This window comes from Neomonachus schauinslandi, chromosome 9 (assembly GCF_002201575.2).
Source record: "Neomonachus schauinslandi chromosome 9, ASM220157v2, whole genome shotgun sequence".
NCBI classification, from domain to species: Eukaryota; Metazoa; Chordata; class Mammalia; order Carnivora; family Phocidae; genus Neomonachus; species Neomonachus schauinslandi.
Genome location: NC_058411.1, coordinates 106,353,424 through 106,362,530, shown reverse-complemented (window position 1 = coordinate 106,362,530; position 9,107 = coordinate 106,353,424).

The following is a 9,107-nucleotide window of genomic DNA, read 5'->3' as shown; positions in this document are numbered from 1 at the left end:
ACCAGCGGTGGGCCGGGGGACCCGTCCCATTTTACCCTAGACGGTGCGGGACTCCTCTGTGCCCTGATTGGTGGTCCAAGGGAGGAGGTTGCACGCGCCCCACAGGGTCCATTTTAAGAAAAGGGCGGCGTCTCTGAGCCCCCGAAATGTGGGAGGACTTGAGGGCTGGCACCAGGTTCGGAGAAAGGATTGGAATTCCGGCCTGTCCTTCTTGGAGAGAGGGGGATCAAGTGTGTGAGAAGGGGCGGGGAGAGCTGCGCCCACCGTGGAAAGGTCGAGATATCTGGAAGGAAGGCGAGGTCTGTCTGATTCTGATCCTCAGCCTGATGGAACCTTCCTTTTCTCACATATCTCTCAAGATGGTTCGGGTTTGAAGAGCTCGTTTATCTAACGAATACTAGAGATCTACTACGTGCCAGGCTCTGCTTGGCATTAGAGATTCGGTGGTAGACAAGATAGACACAGCGCCTTCCCTTCTGGGGCTTGTGTTGTGAGGAAAATAGGCAATAAACAAGTAAACAAATGATAGACCAGACTGGTTGAGTTCGTATCATCACCATTTGCTGTGAAGCCAATAGAGTGGGGGGTTCGCTAATCAGTTTGAGTGGTCAGGTAAGAAGAACAAAGGGTATTCTAGGCAAGGTGAATAGCTCGTACCAAAGCCCTGAGGAGGTCACAGTCTTGTTGGGCGCAGAAGCAAAGGTCAGTGTGGCGGCCACAGAATGGGCCTTAGGAAGAAAGATGGGAGGCGAAGTCAGCAGGGTGCAGGTCACCCTCCCGCCCAGTAACCCATGGTGAAGTGTTTAAATTCTACTCTTACGTGTGATGGGGGCATTTGAAGAGTTTTCAACAGGAAAGTGACAAGATAATTTACATTTTTAAACAGAGCACTCTGGCTATTGTGTGGAGAATAAACTCTCCAGGCAATGGTAGAAGCAGGAAGGCCATTTAGGAAGCAAGGTCTTGGACTAGAAGCAGAGGTGATGAAGCTCCTGGGGCAGTCACGGAATGTACAAGCTCAATAGGGAAGTTTTCCTCTCTCCCACTTATCCCCCAAAGGACAATATCTACCACAGAGAAAGAACAAATACATGTATTGGCCCCAAGGGACCAGGCTGGGCTCAACAAGTTCACATAAATTATTTTATTTGACACTCCCTCCCCCATGCCAATCCTAGTTGGTGAAGGCCTCCCCTCAGTTGCAGAGCTATTGGTGGGGTTTGGCCACTTCTCAAAAAAAAAAAATTCTCTCCTCCATTGGGCAGCACTTTACCTATTGGCAGAGCCCTACACAAACATCGTTTTCCCCAACTTAGGATATTAAACAAAAACAGTGTTGAAAATGAGGGCTGAAGATGAGGTTCTACTGGTGGAAAAGAGGGGGAAGCTGGTTGGTTTCATTCTGGGGCTCTCAGAATTGGTGGAATATCCGGTTCCTGACAGGCTGATCCAGGCTTTTTTGGCCTCTGGGGACTTGGCAGTGACACATTCAGATGTGTGACCAGGGGCTCCCTTCCAAATGGTTTCCTTCCGTAGCTCTGTAGAGCAACCAGGCTCCCTGTCCCTTCTCTCCCTCCTACCCAGCCTTTTGCCCTGCATCATTTTTTTTCCACCTAACTTTTTGAAGAAGGTGATCCAGACACAGGCCCTTTCTTACCTTCAGTTTGTTTTCTGAGGGAGACCCGATTCATTCAGCTATTCATCGTTGAATAAGAGATTTCCTTCTTCCTCCTCTCACCCTTGCAAGATAAACTAGGGTTCATGCTAGCACTGACACCTCAGTTTGGTGGTGTAACTGGGTGGTTGCTGGGAGGGGTGACTGGACCAAAAGTCATGTGAGAGAGGGGCTTGAAACTTGCACTGTGTGACCACGGCCCCCAGATAGGAATACGCTTCTGCTCCAGCAGTGCGAGGTCAGGAGTCTTAGGGTGCTCTTTTCTTCTATACTTATCATAGTTGCTTACTATAGGGTTCTGGACTCCCTTGGTTACTCAATAGTCATTGGCCAACTGGAGACTTATCTGGTTGCCTCTATTTACCTGGGCTTGGAGGGTGACATTTCTGTGGTCAGGTTGTGCAAATCTGGAGAGAGGATGTGTAAACAGGACAAAGCAGCTTTCCCAAAGGCCAGAACCCAGAAATAGCTCCTTGTGCTTCTGACCTATTCCCCACGCCCTTGACAAGAGGCTACTGAGCAACTGAACAATAGTAAAATATAAGTGCAACTAGTACTATCTTGATGGAGGTCAATTTGCTGGTGACAATAAACTGCAGCCTTCCACCTGGACCAAAGACAGGACTGACCTCCAGCACTTCAGCTCATGGGGATTGGGAGGAGGCCTAGAGCAGAATGGACTACACCTTCCTCCCATGGAGCAGTCCTTTCCCCAAGCCAGGTTGGCCTGACCTGATAGCTCTGAGTCAGTGGAGTTTCTCAGATTTTGTATAAAGGATGACTGTCGGCGTTGAACAGATCTGGGTCGGACTCCCTGCTCCATGGGCTAGTTGTGGCCTCGGACAAGTTTCTACAATGGTGCTAAGAAATACTTTCCTTGCAGGGCTGGTGTGATGGCAACATGCAAGCTCCTTCACCCAGCCTGGTCCTGCAAAGGAGTATGGGTCAGTACACGTGAGTTTTACTTCTAGTCCCCACCCAACTGGCATCCTCCTACTGTGCCATTAATCTGTTCAAGAAAGGACTTCCCATCCATCTGCATTTTCCCTGCAGGAGTGTGTCTGCTTGTGAGAATGGAAAGTAAATCCACAGTATGCAAAGGGTTGAGGAGGCTAATTAAAAAGAGTTCAGAAATTCCAACACAGCTGCAGAAACCACTGAGGACCCTTCCCTATTAGCCCAGAGTACTGGTGGTCCATTGGCCTTTAACTCCTCGTCCTCCCACTCCTTACCTTTCCCTGAAAAGCAGATCCGGTGATTCTCAGAAACAGAACCTAAGGTGGGAAAGGGGGGAGCCAGTCTGTGTTGTTTTGTAATCCAATTCACCCCAGCAGATTTAGATTTACCAGGAGCAGATTGCAGTAGACATATGTGTCTGCTTTTCTTCTAACCCCATTCCTCCCTGAATCATACACCAATCAGGCTTTCTGGGACAATAATAACAGAAATAACAATGGCTAGCTCTTTTTTTTTTTTTTTAAGATTTTATTTATTTATTTGACAGAGAGAGACACAGCGAGAGAGGGAACACAAGCAGGGGGAGTGGGAGAGGGAGAAGCAGGCTTCCCTCCGAGCAGGGAGCCCGAAGTGGGGCTCGATTCCAGGACCCTGGGACCATGACCTGAGCCGAAGGCAGACGCTTAACAACTGAGCCACCCAGGTGCCCCAACAATGGCTAGATCTTATTGAGTGCTTACTGTGTGCCATGTATCAGAGTAAACACTTGAAACAAATGAGCATGTCAATTTTGGATAAGCTCCTGAAGACACACCATTATCATTCCCATTCTTCAGATGAGGAAACTGAGATACAGATGTTGTGTAGCTTGCCCATGGCCTCCTAATCAGAGTGTGGTAGGATGGCAGGATTTGAACTCAGGCTGTCTTACCCCCACCCCTGGCCCTGTTACCAGCCTTCTGTGCCTTCATTTATCCCCCTCTGAGTGGCCCCCACCCACCTTGCTCTCTGCAGGTGATCTCTGGTCCAGATCACCTCTTCACCTGGGCCAACATGCCAACTGGCTAATCTGATCAGCCATCCTGAGCTAATGGGGGAGGACTAGAGGAAACCTTCCCCCCCACCACCCCATAACATCTGGACATTCTTCATTCCTACTTAGCATGGGTCCAAATCCAAAGCAAAGCCATCTCATCCTAGAGATTGTCCTTGGTTTTGCCCTAAGCTTTATACAACTTCGGGGTTTTTTTTTTTAGATTTTATTTATTTATTTGAGAGAGAAAGTGAGTGAGAGAGAGAGACAGAGAGACCACAAGCAGAGGGAGGGAGAGGGAGAAGCAGACTCCCCGCTGAGCAGGGAGCCCGATGTGGGGCTCGATCCCAGGACCCCAGGATCATGACCTGAGCTGAAGGCAGACGCTTACCAGACTGAGCCACCCAGGCGCCCTTTATACCACTTTATATCTCTCTTGGGACTCTTACCTCTGTCTAATAATAACCTTGTCTGTACAGCTCTTTGTAGTCTACAAAGCACTTTTTAATCCACCTGATCTACCCACCTCTTCCTAGGCTCCTTAACCACCTTCTGTAAGTGAGGTAGCACAAAGCGTGGTGGTTCAGTGCCAGAGCTCTGGAGCCCACTGCCAGCATCCCAGATCTGCCACTTGCTAGCTGTGGGAGGTGGGACGAGCTGCTTATTAACTTCTCCCTATCTGCTTCCTCATCTGCGAAATGGGGATAATAATAGGGCCTCTCCTGTCTGTCTGTTGTGAGGATTGAAGGAAATAAACACACGCACAGAGCAAGCAAACCCAGTAAGTGTCGCCTATTGTTCTCTCACTACATCCTCCTCCAAACTCTAAACAAAGCAAGTCAGTTCTTGTCATCAGTAAAAAATGAGTTGAAACCAAATAATCTCTTAGCTCTCTTCCAGCCCCATCAAGCTCTGATTCTACCATGAATCACATTTATTTATGGACACATCTTAGCTCTTCTATACTGTAACAACCTCCCCAAGGCCCAGCCTTTCACAGAGGGCCTTGTATACAGTGGGCTGTCCTGCAGGTCAGTGTTAGCACCTAACAATAGTCCCTGCCTCATCCAGGCATTGGGACGCACAAATGAGAAATTCCTGAATAGCGTGTAGCGTAGTGCCTGGCACTAAGTAAGCTCCTAATACATCATAGTTACTGTTGTGGGCTTGTCTGACAGTGAGACTCCCAAACACGGTTGTTAACACAGACTCTGGAACCACACTGCTTGGGTTCCTCCTGGTACTGACCCTGTGAGGCCTTGAGCAAGTTAATCAACCAACCCGGCTGCAGTTGCCCCATCTCTAAGATGGACATGATGATAACAGCAAGTGCCTAATAAGGTTGTTGCGTAGATCAAATGAGTTAATATAAGAAAGACTCCTAGAACCATGCCTGTTATATGCTTGGTGTATGTGAGTGCTTTTTGTCATCATTTACAGATGTTGAGACCCAGGCTCATAGGCCTCAAGTGACGATTCCAAGCAGCAGTGGATTTGGGATCCAAATCTAACCAAGTCTGCCTAATTCCAGAGCCTCAATCCTAGTATTAGGATAGGCTGCTGCCGCAGATGATCCATATACATTTCACCAGGAGCCTCCTTAACGGTGGAGATCTCAGGAGCGGGAACAGTGAGTTGGCACAGAAGCTCTGGGGTGAGGGAGACCACAGGATGCCCTCAAATCATACCACAGAAAAAAGCAGCTTTTTCCTCACCTGCATCCAGCCAAAGGGCTTCAGCATTCCATCAGGGCCACAGCCTAGAAGCCTATAACCATGGCGCCCCCCACACCTGCCCTCTAGCCTGGAATCTGCAGCAAAACCCTCATTATGCACTTTGATGTCACACTCAAACCTTAGCCCCAGCTCTTCAACCCAGACAGGCCCTGGCCTTGGGGCTTTTTCCATTTCTGAGACATGATTCAGCCCAGGAGACAAAACCAGACAGCCTCCTTCCGAGGAAGCAGAACTGGATGGTGCATGGAGAGAGAGAAAAACAAACAGGAGTGAGAGACAGGCTGCAGGGGGAGGGAAGCAGAAGGAAGCAGAGGGAGCCTGCCTGCTCCAGAGCTGCACAAATCATAGCCGCCCACTGGCCGATTTATCTTCCTTGCAGTCGAGTTTATTGATTTAAACGTGAATCCAACTGTGCTTCTAAATTTCCAGAAAAACACTAATATCATTACACATTTATGTAGCACAATATGATTGTCAAAGCACTTTCACACAAATAACCTTAATTTTGAGTTGCTTTTTTAAAATAATTTCCTTCTCAAGACGCCTGGGTGGCTCAGATGGTTAAGCATCTGCCTTGGACTCAGGTCATAACCTCCAGGTCCTGGGATCGAGCTCCCACATCGCATCGCATCGGGCTCTCTGCTCAGCGGGGAGCCTGCTTCTCCCTCTCCCTCTGCCCCTCCCCCCAACTTGTGCACACTCTCTCTCCCTCTCTCCCAAATGAATAAATAAAATCTTTAAAAATAATAAAATAGGAGCGCCTGGGTGGCTCAGTCGTTAAGCATCTGCCTTCGGCTCAGGTCATGATCCCAGGGTCCTGGGATGGAGCCCCGCATCGGGCTCCCTGCTCGGAGGGAAGCCTGCTTCTCCCTCTCCCACTCCCCCTGCTTGTGTTCCCTCTCTCACTGTGTCTCTCTCTGTCAAATAAATAAAATCTTTAAAAAATAATAATAATAATAATAATAAAATAATAAAATAATTTGCTTCTCTTATTACAAAGCAGCATATGCTTATTGAGAAATATATAGGGGAAATTTATTATTATAAAATTAAAATTTTGTAATATGTGTATATTATACCACTAGGGATAACATTTTCAGTAAATTTCCAACTAGTCTTTTTTTCTAAGTTTATATATATATATAATTCATTAAACAGAATTGGAGGCACCTCACAAAGAGTTTTGCATTTTTTTTTCACAACATAAAATCACAGGCATTTTTTTTTAAAGATTATATTTATTTATTTGACAGAGAGAGAGAGTACAAGAAGGGGGAGCGGCAGGCAGAGGGAGCCCGATGTGGGACTCGATCCCAGGACCTGAGCCGAAAGCAGACGCTTAACAGACTGAGCTACCCAGGTGCCCCAAATCGTGGGCATTTTTTAATGTCACAGAATATTCTGCTCTGATAATTCATAATGACTGCATTTATCAGTATAGATGTGCCACAATTTTTGTAGCCATGCCTTAATTATTGGACATTCAAGATGTTTACAAAAATACTACCATTATAAATAATACTGCCATGAACATCTTTTCAATTACATTTTTGTCTGTACATCTGATTATGTCTAAAAATAATAAATTTCTAGTAATGGATTTGCTTGCTCAAAGGATTTGAATTTTTTTTAGTACCCAGAGCCAAGTTACTCTCCAGAAAATATGTTTACTTTACACTCCCACAGGCAATGTGTGAGAGTACACCTCTCAGTCTCTGTGTTGAGCCAGTGAGCCAGTGAGTTAGGTAACAAGTTTCTCACATTACAGATGAGGAAAACTGGACGCAAAAAGTTTAAGTAACTAGTGGGGCCTTCATACAGCTGAGACCCAAATTCTAGTCTCCTGGATTTGGCACCAGGGCCCTTCTCACTCTGCCTTTGTGACAAGGAGAGCTCTGAACAGGTTTTCCTGAGTAATGGAGTTGTATAATAATTTATTTTCATATCAATACTTGGTGAAAATATTTTTTTAAGTCTTCCATTTCTTGACCTTATTTGTGCCATGGACTCCTTTGGCAATCTGGTTAAGCCTACCAACCCCTTCTCAGAATAATGCATTGATATGCATATGTTAAATAAAATAAAAAAGGAAACCAGTGATATTAAAATATAAAAGCAAAATGATGAAGGCATCTGGGTGGCTCAGTCGGTTAAGCGTCTGCCTTTGGCTCAGGTCATGATCCCAGAGTCCTGGGATCGAGCCCCGCTTCAGGCTCCCTGTCCAGCGGGGAGTCTGCACATGCTCCTTCTCTCGCTCTCTCTCACTCTCTCTCTTGCAAAAGTAAATAAATAAAATCTTTAAAAAAGCAAAATGATAATGTGGTAATTTATCTGCTCCTTTATAAACGCATTAAGAACAAGGTCTAGTACTACATGTTGGAGAGGCAGTCCACATGGGTCCTGAGTGTCTCTATACATTCTTGCTGAGTGTGCCAGACTGCAAGGCTTATCCATCGTTTAAAACTGGGCAGCATCAGTAGCTGATTACTTAGGCAACCAGACTAGCTTATTTGCTGCTTGCTACATTTGTTTCTTGCTCAAAAAGTACACCAGCCCTGGGCCCTAAATTCCTGTCTTTTTTTTTTTTTTTTAAGATTTTATTTATTTATTTGACAGAGACACAGTGAGAGAGGGAACACAAGCAGGGGGAGTAGGAGAGGGAGAAGCAGGCTTCCCACGGAGCAGGGAACCCGATGTGGGGCTCGATCCCAGGACCCTGAGATCATGACCTGAGCTGAAGGCAGATGCTTAACGACTGAGCCACCCAGGCGCCCCTAAATTCCTGTCTCTTAACAAAATCTACTACCCGTGTTCCTGTGACCTGCCCCCCCCGCCACCATCCCTGTGGAAATAAAAATTAGGGAAACAGCACAAACACACTGACACTCTGGCTACCCCTTTTTGCTATGAGTAATAAAGTCTGTCATCTCAGATCCAGGAGTTTTGTGTCTTCTGTCATGATCCATGAAACTGTGGCAAGCTGACTTGTTAGCTTGCAAGTCGAGTAAAATCTCAGAGCCTTCATTAATCAACCTTACATTAATTTCAAAGTATTGGTGAGCATAAATGATATTTTGAGATATATGCAACAGCTATAATACAGATTGAAAGTACCTCTAATATTTACCGGTGACAAATGGTCATAATTTTTACTGGGGCTGTGGCTACAGTCACTGTAGTTTTTGCTTATATTCCTAGTTGAAAGAAATGCTAAATTTCAGTTACAGGCTTATGAAAATAAATGTCAGTTTTTTTCTCATTCGAGTTCACAGATCTTGTCCGCTGCCAACTCCCCAAAAGAACACCAGCAAAACCTGTTAGTCAAGTAACGTAAGTCTAAGTTTATTAGATATTTACTGCAGCAAGGGAGAATAACACCTTGATAGAGATTTGGTAGTGTCTCAGAAAGGGGATTTCAAGAAAGGAGATTTATAGCATTTGGGGGACTGGGCTCAAGTGGTTTAAGGTGGTTTTTCAAAGCAAGAAACTGATGGGGATTGGGCACAGTTATTTAAGACAGTTTAGGATTCATAGATCCAGAGAAGCAATGGTCTTGAAACAAGTCTTGATAAATACACTTTGTCATAATGGTGAGTTCTTTGCCAAGTGTGTAGTCTGTGGTCTTGATAGGAGAGCAGTCCGGATGAGCAAATTATTTGCCCAGATAAATTAATTTCTTGAGCTAGCAATTAATCTATTTATCTTC